Here is a 21120-nt window from a genome sequence, read left to right as displayed (position 1 = left end):
TATGTCTTAATCTCTAGTTCATTGTTAACGTGACTTTTGAGGTTTACCTCTTATGGAAATGGTGAAAGCCGACAGGATCCATGTTTCAGCACAGGAATGTGGATTCTATGTGGACTCTCCTATGATTTTAAACTTTCATGCACTCCCATAGATCTTCTGTGAACACCAGTGCAATTTCTCTTTGTCCATTTCTACGGGTCATCCCTGTGGAGAGAGTCACAGTTTCCGCTAAGAGTTGGAACACATTTGGCTTCCTAAAAAATGTATCCAAGTTTTTCTGGGTAATGATGATGGCACTCAAATGGAGGAGTGTTCAGGGTAGGTGAAGGCAATCGATTTTGCAAACATTTCCTTCAAATTCAAGAACAGAAGACCCCTCTTGAGACTTTAACAATGTTGGGATGGATTATGACAGAAATAGAGGTAGGTAATTTAAGTATCAAATCCAAGATGGGCAAGAGATTAAGCCCCGAGTGTGCAGGCAGATGGGTGGATGTTGAGGACATTAAAAAGACCCTCTTCTCCCATAATGAGGGAACATGAAAGGCTCCAGAGAGGGGCCCTGGTTTGGGGGGCAAGATGCTGTCAGCACACAGGTGCTGGGAATGAGACTCTGACACTGGAAAGGCATCAACTAAGTCATTTTTGGGGTGTAAACTCACACATAAGGAATGATGCCAAAATATATAATTCTGGAAATAAAGAGAAACTCCTTTGACATAATTTTATTCTTATAAAGATATTTTTCCTAATGATAGAATGACTTTACATTCATTGCTAAGACTCCTTTTAAGAAGGTAAGAACATCAGACTAGACTGTCTAATGATATCGCACATAAATTTGTTATTGTGTATTTTTTCATCTCAATGTCTATAGTATTTCTCTCATTTAACTTTGCAGTAAAACTCAGTGGTGTCATTCTGACTTGTGGTGACACCCTTTGAAAAACCAGTCTTCCAGCTGGGGAGCTACAGGCAGACATAAGTTAATCACCCCTTAATATTCCTCCTTCTGAACCTGAACTTGCCCTTAGTCCAAAGTCCGAGGTCCGCTAGCCTGGCCCTTTTTTGCTCTTCTTTCAGCAGGAACCATCTACTAGCGGGCACTCACACTCCTCCTTGAGCTCTTGGGGACCTCTTCCAACACCTGAGCATAATACAAGTGCTTTTCCTGCCACAATGCCCAGCCATCAAATGCTCTTTAGATTTGCTGTAAGTGATGCTTCTGGGACAGACATCAGGGACTCCAGGAGGAACCTCCCATTGGAGGAGGTGACAGCATGCACTGGTGACCTGGAACCACCCCCGGGGCCCAAGTCTTTGGGGAGGCGGATGGTTCCAGGCACAGTGGGCAGTGAAGGCTGGACAATCAGGGCCCAGATGCCCCTGCCTGGACATGGGCACTGGGGAAAATGACTTTGACCCTGTGCTTCTGGAGGCCCTGTCACTTAGGGTCTGTGCACCTGGGCCTTGGCTGTGTTGCTGTGGAATACTGCAGACTGGGCCTTTTGCAATAGGAGATGGGTCCTTCCGGTTATTTCAAGAACCTTCCTACTGGGAGGAATCAGGAGGGATGTGTCATTCACTGTGGCACAGCTTCTCTCAGGGCCTGAGGGAACAAGTAGTGTCTTGGCTTTGCCATCAACTCCAGATCAGAACCCAAGACATGGGGAGTGTGAGGTCCTGCTCAACTGCACCTCTCAGGACACTGTTGCTGGGCTGTCTGTGAGAACTCAGCCTCCCCTCCCCAATCCCTTCAGTGCAGGAAAGGGACTCCAGAGTCCCTTCATACAGTGTTGGACAATGAAGGAGCACAGGTGAGTTTGGGCAGGTGAATGTGAGGAGAGGCCGTTACTCCAGGGAGGAGAGTCAGATGGTGAGTAAAGAAGGGCACACAGCCCTCTGAAATGCTGCAACTGCATCATTTCCTCTGGAGAATCCAGGCTTTCCCTGCAAACACTTAAGAACTTCCCAGTTCAGTGCTTCTGACTGAGGCCCCTCATTTCTGTTCCCCAACCCAGTCCTAGATCAACTCTCTGTCCCTGTCACATTTGGGGAGTTCTGTTTGACAGCCCAACTTCCATGATACCACCAGGTCTTCAGAACCGTCAGTGTTCCCCTGTTCCCACCAGTCTGGAGGCTGAGTCCTGCCTTCCTGGTCAGCTGAGGAACCAGGTTCTCAGGGTCCATCATCCTGATTATCAATCATCTGCCAGCAGGTGGCAGCAGAACAAAGGAGAGATGCGGAGACTATTGTGAACTACCCTGCGTGTCTGCAAGTGCACCTGTGGGGGAGGACTCAGGAAATAACTGAACTTCCTGCTAATTTAGATGTAGGTATTGTGTGCGCTGGGAACTTAATAGAGAATGTGTGTTTGCTTATTTTGTAGGACAGGCTTTTGAGTTTGGAATTATAGCTTTCCCTGAAGTCAAGGTCAACCTCAATCCCACCTATTTGAGGCACAGGCTGAAAATTCTGCAAATTTCACACTCTGGAGAAGGGCTGGTGTTGGGGCCAAGGCACTGGCAGCCTGGCCCTGGGACCCTCTGTAAGAGCAGCTGCTGCAGAGATATGTTCTCTGTTGGGAATAGTGTACCTTCCGCGCTGGTGCCCTCCTCACTCCTTGCAGCATCCTACTCCTCTGAGACATATCCCCCCACCCTCAGCCTCATTTCAGTCCTAAGGGCAGTCACTGAGCTGACTGTCCCAGGGACATTTTGTGGGTCACCACTCTCTTTGCCCTCCTCCTGAAGCCTGCCTTTTGCAGTCTAGGATCCGGTAGGTTCCTGATAGAATGTGTGTGTGTGTGTGTGTGTGTGTGTGCGCGCGCATGCGATTGCATGTGTGTGATGGGCCCCTGCACCCACATGAAATCTCAAGGTGAGGGAATTTGAGAATCATTTAACAAACATTTATTTTAAATGTAAGAATTTGTGGTTAGTATTTCAACATCTAATAAACGAGGACTTCTACATCTAATAAATGTCATAGGTTGGATCACTCTTCTTAATCTTCCTGTCTTCCAGATGTTAGAATGACACATCCATGCCCTTTACCTGTACCTTGCAGTTCCTCCCACTAGAAGGAGAGCATATCCCCACAACAGTACCAATATCTCAGACTTCACCATAAGAACACGGAGTCCAGGGACCTCCATTCTCAAAAAGCACCCCAGATAATTCTCAAGAACAACTGAGAATATGAGGAATATTTCCCTAAATAGTATGATTCAGAGATTCCACCAGTAGGGCAGATCATTGCCATATTGTAGGTTATAGAGATTAGCAAATTGTGCCTCGTTATCCTAATCTATAAAACTAAATCAAAATACCCAAGCAAGTATGTAATCAATTATATAGAAGTACCTGGAATCTTAGGAGATAAAAATGTTACCTGAGGCTCTGAAAAAATAGCAGAAAAGGATCATAGTTAAGCTACTATTCTCCGTTGTCCCTTGCTGAGGACTTCAGACAAGCATGAATCACAGACTCCACCACTGTTTAGGGCAGAGAGATCAACAGTTCACCTGTGTTTTGGACTAAAGTTAGGACTAAGTCCCTAAAGCTGTTGGAAGGAAGACTGCAAATTATCCTAGCAGGACTGGCATGTGTAAATAGCTACACAAAATGTAGCCTTCCTGGAGAAAATGGTCAGGAGATTTTGATGTTCAAGACCTTACAGCATAATTAATGGAGAAGTGATCTTGTCCAAGGAATGAAAGAATCTGGAGACCCACCCTCCCTGTTCACACCCACACCCACACCCACATCCCTTAAAAACTGAGAGCAGCCAGTGTGCCTGAAGCCTGGGGGCCAGATCATGCAAGGCCTTGGGGGCAACATGAAGGAGTCTGTGCTTTGCTCTAAGTGTTGTCAGAAGCACTGAAGAGTTTATTTGTTGTTTGACTGATCTTTTTTTCCCTAGGAGTGAGGGGTCTTTATTCACAGCCCTCAGAAGGAACCAACCCTGTGGACATCCTGATCTCAGACTTCTAGCCTCCAGGACTGTTAGAAAATAAATTTCTGTTTGTTCTAAGCCACCTGGTTTGTGGGACTCTGTTATGGCAGCTGTAGCAAATTATTACAAACTATTAACTACTCTTAAAAGGTAAAAGTAAATAGATAACTTTTATTTTATTTAATCCAAAATAGTATAATTTCAATATGTAATCAATATAAAATTATATATGAGATAGTTTATAGGTTTTTTTTCATTCTAAATCTATGAAATCTGACGTGTGCTTTATACTTACAGCAATTGGCAACTTGAACTTGCCCCATTTCATGTGCTCAGTAGACACAGGTGGGCAGTGGCTCCTGCCTTGGACAGTGATGAACTGCAGGGTTACCTGTCAGCACTCTCAGCTGCAGGTTCTCACCTACACATGCATCTTGGGAGGATTGTCTCTCCATCATGCAAAGCTGTTCTGGCTCCAATTGGAATAAAGCATCTGCTTTAAAGTGTTAATCTCTGAGAATGGGGAAAGCCATAAGGGCTTGGAAAAAATATGCAGAAGACAAAATTACCCCCTAATTTAGTATTAGCCCTACATGGTCTTTGAAATCTCTCAAAGACAGAGAAGATAAGGCTTTGGAAGGAACCCAGTGCAACTACCCCTTTACAACTTTAAAAATCAAAGTCTTTTACCCAAGTGTGAAAAAGAATGTCTCTTTTTTTCTCTGTTGGGTAGGGTTTCAGACACTCTGGTACCTGAATTTTAGACCCAAACTTTATGAGCTTGGGTTTTTGTGAGCTTTATGGGCACTTCCAGAACCCCACAGCCTCTGACACCTGAGGAGATAAAGATTCGGTACAATGGGCTGCATGAGAATTTGGAACATTGCCCTGAGCTACTGAGAGAAGGTTCTTGCAGTTCTGTACCATCATGTCTCTATACAATTTCTCTGACAGGGGTTCTGGAGCTACATCCATGGCCACATCCTTGAGGGCCACTGGTCCCTACAATTATAACCACATTCCTCAGTCACCTATCATCAACTCCTCTGTCTCTGGGATGAAGTACATAAGCACCGAGAATAGAGGCGTGACCTGAAAGAAAATGTGTTGGTCATGTCCTTCTGGATAAAGATTTTTTGGAAAATAGTATTTCTCATGTGCCTTTGGTTTAAAAAAAAAAACAAAGGAGTCTGTGCCTGTTGCTTTAAAATCTCAGGAGGAACAATACCCTGATTGTGCTCAGTTGTATTAAAACAATGTTTTGTATGTACTGATGTGGTCCTTTTGTTTTAAACTCGTGAGCATGCATTTTACGATAACTAGAACATTCTCTTACACAACCCCAATAAGCCCATCAATAAAATAATACAATTCAATCCAAAGACTCCTTTCAAATTTTACAAATTATTCAAATAATATTTCCATAGGAAAAATTAAACAAAATGAAACTAAACTAAAAAAAACAAATTCCTTTTTCTCTCTTTCTTTACTGTCCCAGGATCAGGTCCAGGCTGGCATCCTGCATTTAGGTGTCAGGTCTCTGGATCCCATTCTGTTTTTGTTTCATGACGTTGACTTTTTTGAAGAGCTCCCAGCTGAAATTTTGCTGAACATCACTCAGTTTGAGTGTGTCCATTATTTCCACATGAAGAGAATCAGTTTATGTATTTTGAGCAGAAATATCACTGAAGTAATGCTGCATTTTCTCTATCAAGAAGCATGTGAAAGTTATTTATCCCTTATCATTTCGTTGAGATATTATCTGCCAAGTCTCTGCACCATAAGTGTAATTAATGTTTTCCTTACTTAGTACTCAATAAAAATAAAGCATTACCGTGTATTTTGGGGGAGATATTTGGAGACTGTGTCATGTGAGCCTCCCTTCCTCAGACTTTCAACCAACGGAGCAACATCCATCAATATTGTCACATTAACCAGTTACCACCATGATGACTGTCAGGTGGTGATTCTCAAATGATGCCATTTCCTCTGTATTTACTAGTTGACATTTCACTGTAGAGTCCAGCTTTCTCTTTGCTTTGTTTGTTTGTCTATATCTATAAAAGTTTACTGATTAAAAAAGCAGTCTGTCCTGTCACTTTACATATATAAGGAATGCTTGGATTTTATTGGTCTTAAATTTTTACCTGTGTCAGCTTGGCCCTGCTGCTTAAAAATAAGAGAAATGGACACCAACCCACCCTGTTTGTTTAAATTTATCATCAATTTCCCACATGTAGTCATTGGCTTAAAAAATGAAAATGTTCCAATCTTGCACAGATGACTTCACAAGTTTTAAGTGTCTAAATAAGACTCTATATGTTTCATGAGTTATTGAGAGCTTAAGAGAAAGGCTTCCTTTTCTCCAGAAAATAGAACATTCAATTAGAAGCATCACTTCAAACACAACCTGTAATCCTCCTTCACCAGTTCCTTCAGTGCTGTGGAATCTCTTCTGGTTCCACTCCATCTTGGGTGAGCAGTCTCATGTCCACATCTGAAATATTGACCTGGTCACTGGGAGGATCTCAAAGTCACGGAAGGGGTGCCATCAGAAGCCTGTGCCCATGAGAACCTAGCAAAGCCCTTGCCCAGCGGCATCTCAGATGGCCCTCTTTGGTGGAAGATGGGGCCCTCTGGCCTGTAGCTGACTGCTTTCAGAGATATCACAGTAAAGCAAAAAACTATCAAGATGCTTGAATTGGATGTAATTTATCACTGAAAATTTTCAAAGTGAAAAATCTGATGGTGGTTCATTACCAAAATAATGCAACTGACAGGGAAACGTGGTTAAGTGGCATACAAAAGAGTAAACCATTTGAAGAGTCAACATTGGAAGGAAAATGATGTAAAGACTTAATCTTTTCAAAGGTGAGAAGACTTGGTTTCTTAAAAATCAAAGATATTGTAAGGTCAGCATAGAGCACAGAGAACTATTCTGACAAGACTCAATCTCATCCTCTAGGCAGATTAAAGAGAAGGCAGAGGAAACTTTTTAAAACCTCTTGTTAAGAGCTAACCAGTAAACCAGGAAAATTTATTCCTCTTAACAGAGAAAAACAAATTCTATCTCAATATCAGTACAATATTAGTCACTAAAGTTCCCTTTAGGAAAATTATTTTGCATAAACCCATCAAATCTGGGCCAGCTATGACCAGGACAAACAAAATCCACTGTCTTTGAACCTTTGCCACCATCTATATCCATTCAGGTTTTGTCCTACACTCTCCTCCTCCTCATTCTGGAATAATCCACCATTTCATGTAGGATCAAACTACTCTCTTTTTTCTTAACAAAATCTCATCTTGCATATTTCCCATCCTGTATTGTTCTCTGTCGTATTTTCTCCTACTAGAGTCTCATTTACATGAATGGATTATAATCTTAACCACAGAAACATGTATTTCACAGAGAAAATGAGGAGGTGGATTATTGTGAACTGTCTGTCATGCCCCAACATTTTGCAGCAGAGCATATGTATACACATTTCACATATGGTTATAACCACAGAAGTGCTTCTAGTGACACTGTCAATGTGACAGAATCAACACATTCAATAGCACATGCAAGCTTATGTATACCTTGAAAATTATGGTTGGTAATTATTTCAGTATGTTAACTTACTTATGATCTAGGTATTTAATGAATATCCAATAATTAATTTAGCATAGCATAATGTTTGAAGTAACAGAAAGATACTGAAAATTATCTTCAAAGTGGCATACTACAAAGATATAATTAATGTTGAAATAAAGTTTCATCAGAATAAATTTACTTTCATTAATGTATGGGCATGTTAGAAATATTCAATTATTTTGCTCTAGAGCCCTCAACTAGACCTCCCTGAAGGGTGTTTATTTTTTTTTCTCCCAAATACATGGGCCCAGTACACAGTTGTACATCCTAGTTGTGAGTCATTCTAGTTCTTCTATGTGGGATGCCACCACAGAATGGCTTGACGAACAGTGCATACGTCCATGACTAGCATCTGAAATGATGAACCTCAGGTTGCCAAAGCGGAGCACGTGAATTTAGCCACTCAGCTACAGGGCCAGCCCACAAGGGATTTTATAATCTAACTTAGTAACACCACTTGAAGGTGGGAAAATATTATATATACATACCTTCATAAACACGCAGATAGACAAGAAGAGAGAGCCTTTGCCTTCAATTCTAAAACTTCAACTACTGGTTTGTAAGAAAGAGGGGTGCCTCTCCTTGGTCCGTATGGACACTCTTACCAGGACTGTGTTTCTGGCAGATGGGGCAAGTTGAAGTCACCTGCATAGTATGATATCTGAAGGGTTCCCACCAATATTTGAGCAGGAGGCCCTTTCACATACCCTTTGCAGTGATGAAATTTCAGGCTAGGGTCCTGGGAGAGACCTGCAGCCATCTGGGTGTCCCCAAAGCACATTTAAGTGGATAAAACATCCAGCCTGTTTCCAATGAGCTTTTTAGCTTCAGGTCAGCTCTTGGGGTCCTTTAGTCCCTTGAGAGCCCACTTTGGGGAAGGAGGCCTGAAGTGCCAGTGACCACAATGCATTGATGGGTAGGAGTAGGAAGGGAAAGGATTGGGAGGGATGGATAGAGGGAGAGGGGAGTGGAGGAGGGACAGGTGTTGAAGGGGGACAGATCAAAGGATCCAAGGAAGCTGACAGGGAGGCCCAAGGTGTAAAAAAGGAGGAAGGAACAGGGAGTGCCTCAGTCCATTTAGGCTGCTGTAATAAAATACCATGGACTGTGGTGGCTTAAACAACAAAATTTACTTGTCATAGCTCTGGAGACTGGGAAGTCCAAGATAAAGACACTGGATGATTCAATGTCTGGTGAGAATATTCTTCCTAGTCCAGGAGGACACACATGGAGGAAACAGTGAGAGAGATGTCTGGGGTCTCTTTATAAGGGCACTAATGTTCACAAGGGCTCCACTGATATCACCTATCACCTCTCAGAGTCTCCACCTCCTAATACCATCACGTTGTTGATTAAAATTTCAACATACAAATTTTGGGGGAACGCAAACATTCATTCCATGACAGGGGGTGAAGGGAAGAGAGATCTTGGAAGTTCCCAAGTTGTTTAGAGCGGCCATTAAAATTCCCAATTGTCTTTAGGAAAAAATGTGCCTTTTTCTGAAGATATTGCACTGAATTGATGCCATCCTGGTGAAGAACATATTCGGCAGGAGAAGAGGAAGGAGAATGAGAGTTGCCCATGATAAGGACCAATGATTATATCGAAAAGGGGAAAAAGACTTTCCAGGAACCAGGAAAGAATCCCCTTGACGAATTTCCTCAGGTAATCCCCAGGTCCAAGAGGTGAGGGATGCCAGAAAATGGATCCAGAGCAGCTGCCCCTCAGAAAACCCACCACGTTAGCACCCAAACAGACAGATGGCACTCTGAGACTCTCTGAATGTGGAAAGCCAACAATGCTATCTGGATTCACAGTAAAGGATGAGATTTCTTAACGTGATATTTGAAACTCACACCAAGCCCTGGGCACTGCTCTCCTCCTGCTCCATGCTGAACTGACCCTCCCTGCACTGGTGAAAAGGATCTTTCCTTTCCCCTGGGCTCTCTGCGGCTTGTGCCTCTCTCCTCCCAAGCATCTCCTGCAGCCCATGGACTGAGAGATTTTCTCCCCAGGCCCTGCTCTCCAGGTGCACAAGGGGCCTGGATTAACACTCAGTTAATCTGACTAGTGACTGAACAGTTCATCTGAGTGTCCCTCTGAGAGTCAGTCCACTCCTGCTGGGCCCAGGGACCTCCCTTCTTTTAGTGCTGGGCACGTGGCACAGATTCATTGGCCAGGAGCACTTCCTTTGTGTGTGGAGTAGGACGTGAGTCACACCCGTGTCTCCATTACTGCTCTCAAAGACAGTCAGGTTCTGCTGCGTCCTCCTCGATTCTGTATTTGTCCGGTGGTTTCCATTTGTCCCAGGGTCATTTACATTAGCTACATTTTCTTACTTTCTGTACTCTTGATGCTTATAAACAAAAAGGAAGAAATAAAAGTTAGCTTCCCAGGGGCATAAGCTCTTCTAAAACATTTGGTGTAAGAAAAAAAAGCAGCTGGGGGCAGGCCTGGTGACTGAGTGGTGAATTTCTCACGAGCTCTGCTTTGGTGGCCCTGGGTTTCTCTGGCTTGGATCCTGGGCGTGGCCACGGGAAAGGCTCATCAGGCCATGCTGAGGCAGCGTCCCACCCAGCACAACCAGAGGTGTTCACAGCTAAGACGGGCGACTACATACTGGGGGGACTTCGGGGAGAAGAAGGAAAAACAAAAACAAAAAGAAGATTGGCAACAGATGTTAGCTCAGGTGCCAATCTTTCAAATCTTTTTTAAGATAAAGGGCTGTTGGGGAGGGAAGAAGTGAGGATCCTACAGACAGAGCGCCAGCCCTTCCTCCACCCCCTCCGCCTCTAATCTGCTGGAGACAGAATCAGTCACAACCAAAGCCTCTGCTTGAAGCTGCAAAAGGCCGAAGGCACAACAAAACAAAACAATACAAAGGAAAAAGAACACAGAAGAAGAAGAAAAAAACACCTAGATACAGGGGGAGAAAAGAACCTTACTAAACAATGTATACATTTAAATTTTAATGTAAATAGATCATTTGTGTGTATGTATATATGACCTACAACTAAGTGAAAACAAAATCTCATAATGGGATTAAATTGAAAGCCCAATATTTCTATTCTAGATTCACATATGAATGAATTTCTAGAACACACAGTTAGAAAAGGGCGCCGACGGGCTTTTGTCCCTACAACCGAGGTTCTCAATTCATGGGAGCATTTGCCAAAATGCACCAACGGACAAAATTTCCTGGATTTAATCAATACTGGAGCTCAGATTATAGTGCTCCCTGGGGACCTCGCCCAATGTAAGCACTGTGCCTCCCATAATTTTCCAAAGGTAGCCACATACAATACAGAGGAATAAAAGGTATGTCTCCTCTACCTGTAGCCTAGTCTAAATTTCCCACAGTCACAATACCCGTGGTCCTAAAATACCCCCTATTGGGCTTAGACCTTCTGACACACGGAATACGAAAATTAAAGCAAATGTTTGGTGCTTAGAAATTACTTTGATGATAAGGGACCCACGAACCCTCCAGGTTAAAGTAGTTAAGACGGCACAATGTGAACGAAAACAGGCCCTCAAGGAGAAAAATTGATGTGACTGCTTCATTACAAAATGGGTGATTCTCTCCACTCCTTCTCCCTCTGACAGCCTAATCTCGCCTGCTGTTAAATCTGGAAAAAACGAGTGCCTCATGGTGGATGACTACAACCTTAACATTGTGATTGCGTCCACAGGGCCCCAGAACCAATAGCCAATATGATGGAAATGACTGATTCTACTGAATCCACAACCAGCAAATATTTTGCTCTTATAGATTAGGAGAAGATGTTCTGCTCAGTGCCTGTGTCACAGCCTCTCAACTGCACACTGCGTCCACCTCCAAAGGAACACAAGACACCTTCTCCAGACTCCCCAGGGGGCACGTCCGTGATGAGCCATCCACGCTATCTATGCAGACAAGATCTTAACTGCATCCACCTTCCTCCTCCAGGAGCACAGGTATGATGTCACACGACGAAACCCTCCTCCAAGAAGATTCATTTGACACATTTCCTTTCTTAAGGACACCTAGGGGGCCGGCACCGTGGCCGAGTGGTTAAGTTCACACGTTCCACCTCAGGAGCCTGGGGTTTCACCAGTTCGGATTCTGGGCACGGACACGGCACTGCTCATCAGGCTGTCTGAGGTGGTGTCCCACCTAGCACAACCAGAGCCACTTTCAACTAGAATATACAGCCATGTCCTAGGGGCTTTGGCGGAGAAGAAAAGAAAAAGAAAGCCGGTTGGCAACAGATGTTAGATGTTGGCTCAGGTGCCAAGCTTAAAAAAAAAAAAAAAGAAAAAAAAGACAGATAAGCCCAACATCTTTGAGTCCTTTTTGGGTTCTCATGGCAACATTCTTCATTTACAAATTTTACTTCCCAACTAAGATCAACAGGCAATCCTGTTAGTGCCATCAGAGACTCCTGCTTGCTTGGGTCTTAGGCATTTGATGATGTTTCTGAGTCACTGCTTAGCCCTTCATCTTGGTGTCCTGCTTGCTCCCCGACCGAATGTCCAGCCTACAGTCAGATGCCTGAAGGGAATCGGGTGGAGGTGCCCGCTTGTCCTATTCTAAAAGTTAAGAGAGATCACTGCTCACCCCAGGGGACGCCTACTCCCCAGGGCCTTTTTCTGCCCTCTAGAAATCGCCGTGATCGACTCTCCCAAGTCTCCCTAAAATCACGCCAAATAGGCAACGGTCCCACTACACAGTGTTTGTGTTGTCTTCGGTTCTGAACTGGTCTATCTGGCATCCATTCATCCCAGGGCCGATTGACTCTCTTTTCTCACTTTCCGTATCCTTGAAGCTGTGCCATTTGGGAGCCCTTCAGATCCCGGGAGACACTGCCTCTCCCAGGACAAGCCAATTCCTAAAGACAGTAAACAGCTGACTCGGGGGCAGGCCTCCTGCATGCTAGAGAACTACCTCCTTATCCTTTTTTGTATTTATAAAACTTTATTGTCTCAATTGTCTAAAATGAATGTCTATTTCTTTGATCATTACAAAAATCAAATGTTATTTTCCCAGCTTGATTGAAATACGCCTACCTCCTTTTCCAGCTCTCCCACACCAAACTCGTATTTCTCCTGCCCTTCACTGTGCCAGGGTTGGGTGCCAGGCAACTAGAGCCCACCCTTAGAACTCCAAGCCTCCAGGATGATTCAAATCAGACAATATTAAACTGTTTGCTCGGCCCCGCCATAAAGCTTTCACCGGAAACCACAAGAAAGGCTCCGCCTTAGGCCCTCCCCTCTCAAGGATCTTCCAGAAGCTTCTCCAAACCCAGTGCTTCCCCTGAGTCCCTGCGTAGTGTGCGGTGCCTCTCCCGTCCCGGGGAATAGTGAGTAAGTTTAAACTTTTTTGTTTTTTGCTTTTTAACACCATCGGCCTCTCTGTTTGCCACTCTGTCACCTTTACAAATTAAGACCAGGAACCCGGTCTAAAGCCATAGCCGAGACTGAAGGAGATAGTCATTATGTATTCCATGGATGCGATCATTCCGTTTGTAAAAGGCATGTGTATGGAATTTCTGGCGCATTTCATGGTGACGACTCTCACGAATAACATGACGCTATTTTTACCTGTGGGATTGATAACGTATCTAATGCAGTTACCGACGTTCCTGAAATCAATGTGCATGTCCACAACTGAGCATCTTTTTGTGTGTGGAATGAGAAAGCTTGCGGCTGCTATTGAAAACCTGTTTGTGGCTAACCCTGTAAAAATCCCCACATATTTCTCTAAGAAGAAGAAGCTTCATGAACCCAAATATGAAAATGTGGTTTAAGGAAAAATTCTAAACGGACGCCAAGTTTACTCCTTCTTGACCATAACGGAAATTATCAATTGAATTAGGATCGAGAATGGAAAGCATCCGGAATTGGAAAATATCGCTTATCGACGAGATTTCTTTTCCAATTGCTTTCCACAATTATATACATTTCACGTTTAATCATTATATACAAAGAATACAGTAAAAATTACATAATTATCTCGTTCGTTGCTTCCATCGTTTTGTCAGATCTGCTTTTTGGACTAAGAAGGAGGATTTGAAAGCGCATAAAATAAAGCATTATTAAATGGTACGTGGTCTACGGCCTGTTTGTGGGGAGGTCTGTCTGGGGTCCAGCCCAGGGTCTCTGGCCTGGACCCTCAAGTGGGGCTGGTCAACAGGATGCAGCCCCGGATGGGGGTGGGGAGGGGACCTGTCTGGAGACGGGCGCAGCCTGTCCAGGGACTTGAAGCTGGTTTGGGTCCAGAGAATGGAGGAGGGGAGGCCCACAGGCTAAAACCATGGAGCGCAGAGTCCTGAGCGGCTTTGAGAATCTCCTGTCTCACTGGGAGAATCTCCTATCTCGGGGGGGGAAACTCTCCAGGGAGGCTGAGTCCATACTGCGGGTGGTCTGAGGGGCAATTCCTGACCTGAGGGAGGTGTCAGAATTGTACCAGAGTAGAAATGGTCACCTGGAGGATAAAGCGGGGGAATGAAAGTTCACAGAGGAACCTTCCAGAGGCTTCCTGATGTGATCGGTTTGCTCAATGGGACCCGGCGGCTCCAGGTCCATCCCTTCAAATATTGTGGCCACCTTCTCAGGTGGCTGGAAGAGCTGAAGCCACACGCCCCTTCTGGTAAAAAGTCCAGAACTGGACTGACCTATGAATGTTCCTCTGAAGGCACAATTTTGGAATCCCAGTGGGTTTAACATAACACCAAACCTTTGGGGAAGACGGTGTAATCGACAAGCGTGTTTATTGGACAATTTACACAGCTCATTCTACTGCAGAGTTCCTTCCATATAGGAAGAGATAAAGCTGTGCTAATAGCTGAGCACTGGGTAGGTATCACTCCCACGACATCCCTCCGGTTATCCGGGCTCCAGCATCCCCACACTCACCCTTTCCCGCTCCCTTGGGTTCAGCCTGTGCCAAGGACATGCTACCCTCTACCCCCACCCACCTGGACCCTAACACTCCATTTCCCTTCCTTCCCTCCTCCCAGGCTGCTCCTCGGCCTCTACTCAGTGCTTCCCTCTTGTGCACTTACACCTTGCAGCCTCCTGAGAAGAGATCTTGGGGGACCAGGGAGGCACAATTTGGCCTTTGAAAGGCACCCCCAGTGAGGCTTCAACTGCCCCACTCAGACCCCACGCAGGCAACGAACTGCACTGTCCCATCCTGGTCGGAGCTGGAGCCTGGAGAATCCTGGCCCTCATTCTGGAAATCGCAATCCCTGACTCTAGCTCCCTCTTCCCTCAGCTCACCCCTCAGAACCACCTTCCTCCGGGCTGAAGTTCATTCTGAACCTTCTTCTGATCTGAAACGTCTGCTCAGACTCCCACCTTCCCTGCACTCGCCTCCTGGCCTCTGTTCCACCCTTCGCCCCACCCATGGTCCCCACGCCTTTCCATCTTCCTTGCTGCCCATGCTCCAGTCCCCAGTGGATTCTAATCTCCCTCTGCCCAGGGCCGCTCTCCCAAGGCCCCCACTGGGCCCTTCCCCTGGCACCATCCCTCTCATGAAACACGAGCTGCTGTGCCCCTAGAGCTATGTGTCTGCCTGTCCCTCGTCTACTTCTTTCCACGGACACACTCTCCTCTCTCTGCTTTCTTGGCGTTTTCCCTTTTTTGCGTCCTTCGCACCGCTCACCATGCCGTGGATCCCCCAAAGGAAGTGTTTCTTCCCACTGCGAAAGGCAGTCATCTGAGCCTTCAGATAGCTTATTTTTTCCTCCACACCCCATCCCTTCTCTCAAGACCACAGCCAAATCTGGAAGAATGTCTGCCTCATCTTCACCCCCTCAGCTCCAGTGACTCTCCCCCGACCTGGAATCCTCAGCTTCTCCTTGAAGACTCACTCCCCTTTCCCGGTCCTCCGTTTTCTTTACCCTCAACCGGGAACACACCCTCTTCAATTCTACTCTTCCCTCCTACCTTGGTCTTCTTTTGTTTGTTTGTCTGAGGAAGATTAGCCCTCCCCCAACTGCTGCCAGGCCTCCTCTCTTTGCTGAGGAAGGCTGGCCCTGAGCTAACGTGCGTGCCCATCCTCCTCCACTTTATATGTGGGACACCTTCCACAGCGTGGCTTTTGCCAAGCGGTGCCATGTCTGCACCCGGGATGGGAACCGGTGAACCCCGGGCCGCTGAGAAGCAGAACGTGCTCACTTCACCGCTGCGCCGCCCGGCCGGCCCCAGGAAGAGAGATCTTGGAAGTTCCCAGCTTGTTTACGGTGGCCATTAAAATGCCCAATTGTCTTTAGGAAAAAGATGTGCCTTTTTCTGAAGATATTGCACTGAATTGGTGCCCTCCTGGGGAAGGACGTATTCGTCAGGAGAAGAGGAAGGAGAATGAGAGTTGCCCATGATAAGGACCAATGATTATACCAAAAAGGGGAAAAAGACTTTCCAGGAACCAGGAAAGGATCCCCTTGACGAATTTCCTCAGGTAATCCCCAGGCCCAAGAGGTGAGGGATGGCAGGAAATGGAACCAGAGCAGCTGCCCCTCAGAAAACCCACCACGTTAGCACCCAAACAGACAGATGGCACTCTGAGACTCTCTGAATGTGGAAAGCCAACGATAGTGTCTGGATTCACACTAAAGCATGAGATTTCTTAACGTGATTTTTGAAACTCACACCAAGCCCTGGGCACTGCTCTCCTCCTGCTCCATGCTGAACTGACCCTCCCTGCACTGGTGAAAAGGATCTTTCCTTTCCCCTGGGCTCTCTGCGGCTTGTGCCTCTCTCCTCCCAAGCATCTCCTGCAGCCCATGGACTGAGAGATTTTCTCCCCAGGCCCTGCTCTCCAGGTGCACAAGGGGCCTGGATTAACACTCAGTTAATCTGACTAGTGACTGAACAGTTCATCTGAGTGTCCCTCTGAGAGTCAGTCCACTCCTGCTGGGCCCAGGGACCTCCCTTCTTTTAGTGCTGGGCACGTGGCACAGATTCATTGGCCAGGAGCACTTCCTTTGTGTGTGGAGTAGGACGTGAGTCACACCCGTGTCTCCATTACTGCTCTCAAAGACAGTCAGGTTCTGCTGCGTCCTCCTCGATTCTGTATTTGTCCGGTGGTTTCCATTTGTCACAGGGTCATTTACATTAGCTACATTTTCTTACTTTCTGTACTCTTGATGCTTATAAACAAAAAGGAAGAAATAAAAGTTAGCTTCCCAGGGGCATAAGCTCTTCTAAAACATTTGGTGTAAGAAAAAAAAGCAGCTGGGGGCAGGCCTGGTGACTGAGTGGTGAAGTTCTCGCGAGCTCTGCTTTGGTGGCCCTGGGTTTCTCTGGCTTGGATCCTGGGCGTGGCCACGGGAAAGGCTCATCAGGCCATGCTGAGGCAGCGTCCCACCCAGCACAACCAGAGGTGTTCACAGCTAAGACGGGCGACTACATACTGGGGGGACTTCGGGGAGAAGAAGGAAAAACAAAAACAAAAAGAAGATTGGCAACAGATGTTAGCTCAGGTGCCAATCTTTCAAATTTTTCTTAAGGTAAAGGGCTGTTGTGGTGGCAATAAGTGACGATACTACAGACAGAGCGCCAGCCCTTCCTCCACCCCCTCCGCCTCTAATCTGCTGGAGACGGAAACAGTCACAACCAAATCCTCTGCTTGAAGCTGCAAAAAGCCGAAGACACAACAAAACAATACAAGGGAAAAAGAACAAAAAAGGAAAAAAAACCACACCTAGATACAGGGGGAGAAAAAACCCTAACTGAATACTGTATACATGTATAGTATTTTAATATAAATAGATCATTTGTGTATGTATATAATGTACAACTAAATGAAAACAAAATCTCATAATTGGATTAAATTGAAAATCCAGTATTTCTATTCTAGATTTATATATGAAAGAATTTATAGAACACACAGTGAGAAAAGTGCGGCAACTGCCTTTTGCCCCTACAACATAGGTTCTAAATTCATGGAAGCATTTACCTTAATGCACCAACTGACAAAACTTCACGGACTTAATCAATACGTGCATACTTACCCGCTTTACCACTGGGCCAGCCCCATACCCTGATCTTTACAATTTCCTATCCCCACTGTGCCAGGACCCCATCCCTCCAAGCCTCCACTTCCTGCTCTCTGATTTCATGCTCCATCTGGCCCACAGATCTCTCTAGGATTCAGCCCAATGCTTAGAGGCCAATCTGAGTGGTTGAAAACCAACAGAACCCAGATGGTAGACTCTACTTCCCATTTACCACTATCATGTTTGCGGACTTTCTTTTGGACGGGCACTGAGTTTGTGAAAATAACAAAGAAAGCAAAGAGATGAGGACATGAATGTCTGCCCTGAAGTGGATACCCATGGAGGGCACAGGTGATCACAGGACAGTGAGGGCCTTGGGGTCCCCTGACCAGGACAGCATCTTCTTGTCTGCTAGAGCCCTGCCCTCCCACCTACTGTCTTTTAAATGGGTCCTTATACCTCACACACTGCTGCAGTCCTGTGATAGAATATCTTTGAAAAATCTGTGTGATCTTCTCCCTCACATGTGAAGTGAAAACATCAGTGAATATTGGTGGTGGGGGGTGTTCCAGGTCTCTATCAAGTTGTTTGTGATGTATGAAGCACATCATTTCCTCAATGCCCCCCAACGTCACTGAGGAGGGCTTTAAAGATGTCCTTTGCCTGACGTGCCATCCTATGGAAGCCACAGAGGAAATTTCAGACAAGGGATCAGGGAGAGAACAGGGTGTTATTTGGGAGGGTGCCTCCAAAACACGTCTCAGTGGACAAAACATCCAACCTGTTTCCAAATTCTCTAACAGCCCTGGAGGCCAGAATCTCAAAATGGATTTCACTGTGCTGGAATCAAGATGTAGGTCTGCAGGACCCTGCTTGCTCCTTGGACTCTGGATGAATCTGTCCTCTTGCCTTTTCCTGCTTCTGGAGGCTGTCCTCGTCCTTGATTCATGGTCTCCCCTCACAAGAGCGTTCCTTCCCCTGTTTCCATGGTCACAACTGCTCTCCTCCTTCTGTGGTCCAGACTCCCTCTGACCTCACTCTCTCTCAAGAAAACACTAGAGATTATGTAGGGATACCACCCAGATAATCCAAAGCAATCTTTCCATCTCACCATCTGTAACTTTCTCACACGTGTAAAGTGTCTTCTGTTGGGGAATGTAACATCCACAGTTTCCAAGGATAAAACTCAGGATATCTTTGGGGACAATTATTAACCCTAGAACTTCAGAATGTCTTACCTTCATATTTTAAAAAGGTTTTGAAAACTATCCTGTTCCAGTCCTGTATACTTGATGGTGGTAAAGTGCTGTCCCCGCAGTTGTACCTTCTCATGCTCCCCAGCCCTATAGGAGGATCCCATTGCTACTTTTCTATTGAAGGAGATTGTTATTTCTACTGGGCAAGATTGCTTCAGTTGAGCTGCAGTTGGAAGAAGAAAAGAGAGGATGAACTACAGAATGAGAATTACCTGTAGGATTGACAGATAGTTAAACCCAGAGTGAATTAAAAAAATGACAGGAACAGGGAAAGTATCCAGCTGTTTAATCTCTTCACACAAAGCCTGGCTCTGAAGCCTTGGAAGCCCTGTCCTGTCCTCATTTCAAATCATTCCAGAGTCAGGTGGGAGAGGAGAGTGAACCCCCTTGGAAGGTTAAGTTCAAGCAGATTGCAGGGAAGGTGACCAGAAAAACTGCTTCTTTGAAAATCCATTCTCATTAGCAACAGAATCACGTATTGGAGGACTTAAGATTATGAAAATGTTCGACTACCCAAAGTGATCTATGTATTCAATGCAATCCACTGTAAAATTCCAATGGCATGTTTTACAGAAATAGAAATAAATCATCCTCCAGTTCAAAGGGGTCTCAAAAGACACCAAAGAGCCAAAAAATCTCAAAAAAGAATAAAGTTGGAGGCTTGCACGTCCTGATTTCAAAACACAGTACAAAGCTATGGTAAAAATAGTGTTGTACTGGCAAAAATACAGACATATAGTCCAATGAAAAGGAATAGAAAGGCAAGAAATAAACTCTACTGTGCATGATATAATGGTTTGAGAAGAGTGCCCAGACCACTCAATGTAGAAAGAACAGTCTCTTTAACAGAAGGTATTGGGGGAAAACTGGATATCCACATGCAAAAGAGTGAAGGTAGACCCTTACCTTATACCATATACAAAAACTAACTTAGATTGGATAAAGATCTAAACTTAAGACCCCAAACTATAATGCTCACAGAAAGAAAAAAAAGCACAGGGAGAAAACTCATGACTTTTGAATTGGCAATGATGTTTAGATATGACAACTCAAGCTCAGGGAACAAAAACAAAATAGAAAATGGTACCGCCACCAGCTTAAAAACTATTGGCCATCAAAAGAAACATTCCACTGAGAGAAAAGGGAAGATAAAAAGTGGGAAAATGTATTTGCAAATCACAAACAGGTTAAAGGATTAATATCTAGAATATATAAAGAAACCCTACAATTTAACAACAAAAAAACCCTAAAATAAACTATTGAAAAAGGTCAAAACACACGAATAGATATGTCTCCAAGGAAATTATATAAAATATCAGCAAGCTTATGAAAAGATGCTCAACATCACTAATCACTAGAGAAATACAAATCAAGACAACAATGCGCTATAACTTCATACCTATTATTACGGCCACTACCAAAAAAAGAAAAGAAAAGAAAACAGGAAACAGTGTTTGCAAGAATGTGGAGAAATTAGAACCCTTGAGCACTGCTCGTAGAAATGCAAAATGTTGCATAAATAGACTTACCATATGATAGAGCGAACTAACTTCTAGTTTCACAGCCAGAAGAATTGAAGGCAAGACTTTGGAGAGATACTTGCGCATCCATTTTCATTGCAGCATTTTCCACAGCAGTCAAGAAATAGAAGTAATCCAAATGTCCACAGACAGAGGAATGAAAAAAGAAATGTGGTATATCCATGAAATGAAATATTATTCAGCCTTAAGAAGGACATCCTGCCCTTTATGCTGAGTGAAATAAGCCAGTCACAAAAAGACAAATACTACATGTTTCCTTACATGAGGTATCTGAAGCAGTCACATTTGTAGAAACAGAAAGAAGAATGGTAGTTATCAGAGGCTGAGGGGAGGAGGAAATGGAAATTTTTCAGTGGGTAGAGGTTTTCAGTTTTGTATGATGAAAAAGTGCTAGAGATCTGTTGCACAAGAATATATATACACTACTGAACTGTATACTGGTTAATAGTTCATGATGGTAATTTAATATTATGTTTTTTACTGTAATTAAATAAACCCTTTTTTAAGAGAGAAGTTTGTGGTTAAGAACCTTGGGTCCTTTGAGAACCTCGTGCCTCAATAGATGAAGCTCTTGTACAAAATGTGAGTGGTTTGTGGGTTCATTTCCTGTTTTCTACCAGCCTATTTCAGCCTCAGGCTGTTGTTCTTGCAGTCTTTGAGCCTCTCAAGAGCCCATGATGGGGAAGGAGGCCCCAGTTCCAATAACTATGGGGGTTGAGGGGCCAAGGCTGGAAGGGAGAGGTGG

General features: G+C 44.7%; 1 long non-coding RNA gene across 8 annotated transcripts in view; it reads right to left on the bottom strand.

Moving 5' to 3' along the window:
- Positions 1-20767, bottom strand: part of LOC106843829 (uncharacterized) — a 28147-nt gene extending 7380 nt beyond the window's left edge. For 2 of the 8 annotated variants that reach the window (XR_011498397.1, XR_011498398.1), the window contains exons 1-3: positions 20364-20685; positions 18817-18997; positions 48-204 (exon numbers count right to left, since the gene is read on the bottom strand). This is a non-coding gene — a long non-coding RNA (uncharacterized lncRNA). Of the gene's footprint in view, positions 1-47; positions 205-18816; positions 18998-20363 lie in introns of all 8 variants that reach the window. The other 6 variants (XR_006520502.2, XR_011498399.1, XR_011498395.1 and 3 more) reach the window with 5 other exon arrangements.
- Positions 20768-21120: the final 353 nt, after the last annotated feature.

Source organism: Equus asinus, chromosome 26, assembly GCF_041296235.1.
Source record: "Equus asinus isolate D_3611 breed Donkey chromosome 26, EquAss-T2T_v2, whole genome shotgun sequence".
NCBI lineage: Eukaryota > Metazoa > Chordata > Mammalia > Perissodactyla > Equidae > Equus > Equus asinus.
The sequence above is the reverse complement of the archived record's forward strand: the minus strand, read 5'-3'. Positions and strand labels throughout refer to the sequence as shown.